General features: G+C 39.9%; 1 protein-coding gene across 1 annotated transcript in view; it reads right to left on the bottom strand.

The window, feature by feature from the left end:
* snd1 (staphylococcal nuclease and tudor domain containing 1) overlaps positions 1-5,000 on the bottom strand; it is a 165,555-nt gene that overhangs the window by 120,189 nt on the left and 40,366 nt on the right.

Below are 5,000 nucleotides of genomic sequence, written 5' to 3'. Positions count from 1 at the left end.
GAACACTGCAGAACACAAAATATTGCGTTCATATATTCAGTCTTTATACGGTCTGTGCACTGCGAAGTAATTATGCCATCTCGGGTAAACATGAGCATGCTCATTAACATTAGCAGTCTATATCTCCTTGCACAGGAGCAGAGAGAAAAAAAACATTACAGCCACACACACACACACACACACACACACACACACACACACACACACACACACACACACACACACACACACACACACACACACACACACACACACACACACACACACACACACACACACACACACACACAGCATGACTTGGCAACTTGGCAAAATCCGCTAATCTGTTCAGGCTGTATATATCAGCATAACCTGCTATATACCCTTACAGACAGGGCACAGATGAGTTTAAGTCCTGAGGTTCTTTCCTTCTGGCCTCAAATAATGTGAAATAAATGTTAGTCTCACCCAGTGCTGTAACACATTACTGCAATTCCACTGCTTCTGGCGTTAACTAGTAATGTAACTGATTAGTCTACTCTCACCCAGGCGTTAACTAGTAATGTACCTGATTAGTCTCATCCAGGCGTTAACTAGTAATGTACCTGATTACTCTCACCCAGGCGTTAACTAGTAATGTAACTGATTACTCTACTCTCATCCAGGCGTTAACTAGTAATGTACCTGATTACTCTACTCACCCAGGCGTTAACTAGTAATGTAACTGATTAGTCTCATCCAGGCGTTAACTAGTAATGTACCTGATTACTCTACTCTCATCGAGGCGTTAACTAGTAATGTAACTGATTACTCTGATTAGTCTCATCCAGGTGTTAACTAGTAATGTACCTGATTAGTCTCATCCAGGCGTTAACTAGTAATGTACCTGATTTACTCTACTCTCACCCAGGCGGTAACTAGTAATGTACCTGATTAGTCTCACCCAGGCGGTAACTAGTAATGTAACTGATTAGTCTGATTACTCTACTCTCATCCAGGCGTTAACTAGTAATGTAACTGATTAGTCTGATTACTCTACTCTCATCCAGGCGTTAACTAGTAATGTAACTGATTAGTCTACTCTCACCCAGGCGGTAACTAGTAATGTAACTGATTAGTCTACTCTCACCCAGGCGTTAACTAGTAATGTACCTGATTACTCTACTCTCACCCAGGCGTTAACTAGTAATGTACCTGATTACTCTACTCTCACCCAGGCGTTAACTAGTAATGTAACTGATTAGTCTACTCTCACCCAGGCGTTAACTAGTAATGTAACTGATTACTCTCATCCAGGCGTTAACTAGTAATGTAACTGATTAGTCTACTCTCACCCAGGCGTTAACTAGTAATGTAACTGATTACTCTACTCTCACCCAGGCGTTAACTAGTAATGTACCTGATTACTCTCACCCAGGCGTTAACTAGTAATGTGACTGATTACTCTCATCCAGGCGTTAACTAGTAATGTGACTGATTAGTCTGATTAGTGTCACCCAGGCGGTAACTAGTAATGTGACTGATTAGTCTACTCTCACCCAGGCGTTAACTAGTAATGTACCTGATTAGTCTCACCCAGGCGGTAACTAGTAATGTGACTGATTAGTCTACTCTCACCCAGGCGTTAACTAGTAATGTACCTGATTAGTCTCACCCAGGCGGTAACTAGTAATGTGACTGATTAGTCTACTCACCCAGGCGTTAATTAGTAATGTAACTGATTACTCTACTCTCACCCAGGCGTTAACTAGTAATGTAACTGATTAGTCTGATTACTCTCATCCAGGCGTTAACTAGTAATGTAACTGATTACTCTCACCCAGGCGTTAACTAGTAATGTAACTGATTACTCTGATTACTCTCATCCAGGCGTTAACTAGTAATGTACCTGATTAGTCTCACCCAGGCGTTAACTAGTAATGTACCTGATTACTCTACTCTCACCCAGGCGTTAACTAGTAATGTACCTGATTACTCTACTCTCACCCAGGCGTTAACTAGTAATGTACCTGATTAGTCTCACCCAGGCGTTAACTAGTAATGTACCTGATTAGTCTCACCCAGGCGTTAACTAGTAATGTACCTGATTAGTCTACTCACCCAGGCGTTAACTAGTAATGTACCTGATTAATCTCACCCAGGCGTTAACTAGTAATGTACCTGATTACTCTACTCTCATCCAGGCGTTAACTAGTAATGTACCTGATTAGTCTCATCCAGGCGTTAACTAGTAATGTACCTGATTAGTCTCATCCAGGCGTTAACTAGTAATGTACCTGATTACTCTCACCCAGGCGTTAACTAGTAATGTACCTGATTACTCTACTCTCACCCAGGCGTTAACTAGTAATGTACCTGATTAGTCTACTCTCACCCAGGCGTTAACTAGTAATGTACCTGATTACTCTACTCTCACCCAGGCGTTAACTAGTAATGTAACTGATTACTAGTTAACGCCTGGGTGAGAGTAGAGTAATCAGGTACATTACTAGTTAACGCCTGGGTGAGAGTAGAGTAATCAGGTACATTACTAGTTAACTCCTGGGTGAGAGTAGACTAATCAGGTACATTACTAGTTAACGCCTGGGTGAGACTAATCAGGTACATTACTAGTTAACGCCTGGGTGAGAGTAGAGTAATCAGGTACATTACTAGTTAACGCCTGGGTGAGAGTAGAGTAATCAGTTACATTACTAGTTAACGCCTGGGTGAGAGTAGAGTAATCAGTTACATTACTAGTTAACGCCTGGGTGAGAGTAGAGTAATGTAACTGATTACTCTACTCTCACCCAGGCGTTAACTAGTAATGTACCTGATTACTCTACTCTCACCCAGGCGTTAACTAGTAATGTACCTGATTAGTCTACTCACCCAGGAGTTAACTAGTAATGTAACTGATTACTCTACTCTCATCCAGGCGTTAACTAGTAATGTACCTGATTACTTTTTCAATTTAAAGTGCAACTTCTCCACCCACTGCAGAAATGCTAAAAAGTGAGCAAGGATGAGTCTGGCTCAGCAGACTCAAATGGGACTCTCCCTCACGGGCGGGGGCTGGGGGAGGTGGACAGCCCATGTCATGACATAACGTAGAGAAGTGCCAAAGGGTTGACTCTACGTCAGCATCCTACATCTAGCCTTGTAAGGTTCAGGATGATTTTAAACATTAGATGGCGTAATCAGCCATTTTTTACCCATAAAATGCAGATTTGTATAAAAATGGGAATTTTGTCACTATTAACAACAGCATTGATGCGTTTCATCACAGTTCAGTCAAATCATTTAGTTTACAGTTCAAAAAAAGACATTTTAGGGTCAACTTATGCATTATTTAAATAAGCTTGTTATTTGTTACTTTTGTGAAAATATTTATGGGCAACTACAGACTATTTCTGGTCTATTGCCAGCCTAGGCTTTATTTCAATATCTATATTATCTATAAGTCAATAAGACAGGTTAAACAGACTGATTGCCAGGAATGTTGTCAAAAACATGCAGCCCATGTCAACGGTTTGGTCAGTTACCTTTAGCCAACTTATTAGTAAAATACCAGTGACAAATAGATAAGGTGGGCCATTTTTCCAGCTACCTGAACAAAGAATATGAAAGTGGAGTTTGAGCTCAAAAAGACATTTGAGGGGTTAGAAAATGTCTCTTCCACAGCAGACATTTAGAGGTTTTATAGGCATAACCATGGTACTTATTCTTTTATTCCAAACAATTACATTTGTTGAAAGATAATTGAAGCGTGTCAGACCCATTTTAAAATGCCCTACCACATCCCTTTGAACTGACTGTTATATTGTTAATCAGTGTAGCCTGTGTGATCTAGAGCATGTCAAAAAAAAGAAAGCATTTTGCTCACTTTCCATTTCATTCCATAATAATCTAATGTTATTTGTATTGAGATTGATACAGCTCAACTCATGTAGCCCTACATTCTGGAGAATTTATGTTGGACTAGAACGTAAGATGTCCAAACACGCGTAACATATGATGGGCTACCAATTCAATTTAGTAATCTAAATTAGTTTTATGGAACACATTTGCAACTTAGAGCTAGGTATTGAAGCGAAAAATGTAGCTTGCATCTTTGCTGAAATTTTAAATGTTTCAGCAGACATTTTGGCATTTGCTGAGGTGTTGAAGAAGTCAGCTCTATTTTCCATGGAAATAAAAGCTTTCTGATGGAAATCCGGGTTTTCTTAGTAGGCTACTTTCACTCCTTTCCCCAATAGCATAGGCAATTACTGTGTGGTGATGCGAAAGAATGAAGCTTTTAGCCTCCTGCAGCATGTAAACGCCTTTACGCTTCCGTCTAACGTTGGCTGTACTAGCTAACATTATGAGGTAGCTAAAGCCTTAGCTGGAGTACATTTCTGGCATTGTACCTGGTCACATCAAAGTTAGCTTGATGTATTGAAGCACAAACAAGCAGAGACTTATCCGTCGTCTACGATTGCAAAAGCTTATATACTTTTAATAATAGTTCTGTAACGGATGTATGTAGCGACTTAGCGCTAAAAGCGATAATTTCATGTTTTATGTACTTCTTTTATCAACTGTACAAACAACTGAATGAGATCGCCGGCAGCAATGTTGACTTTCTCTCTTAGACTTTATCTAATCACAAGTTTTGTTATTTGGTGGTGCGCAAAGAGCTGACGGTTGCAAAATGGGGTATCAACAATTTACAAACGTGATTGGAGATCTCTATGCTGTGTCCTGAGCATTTAGAAATCAACTGAAAGATGGAAGCGACCTTCCCAGTAAATAATGTGTAATAGGCAAACAGAGACAATGCAGACAATAACAGTGCTAAATAAATGTTAATTTAAGTTCAGCAATTTTGTGTCATTTGTTATTATTATTAAATTGTTGTATTTTTACATGATATCGGCATTATATATTGGTCATCGGCCGCCCCGTTCTCTTAATATCGGCATCGCCCATTGAAAAACCCATATCGGTCGACCACTAGTTTCCATCATAGAAAAAAGAGCCGACCTCTTCTGCTCCTC

This window comes from Clupea harengus, chromosome 16 (assembly GCF_900700415.2).
Source record: "Clupea harengus chromosome 16, Ch_v2.0.2, whole genome shotgun sequence".
NCBI lineage: Eukaryota > Metazoa > Chordata > Actinopteri > Clupeiformes > Clupeidae > Clupea > Clupea harengus.
The sequence above is the reverse complement of the archived record's forward strand: the minus strand, read 5'-3'. Positions and strand labels throughout refer to the sequence as shown.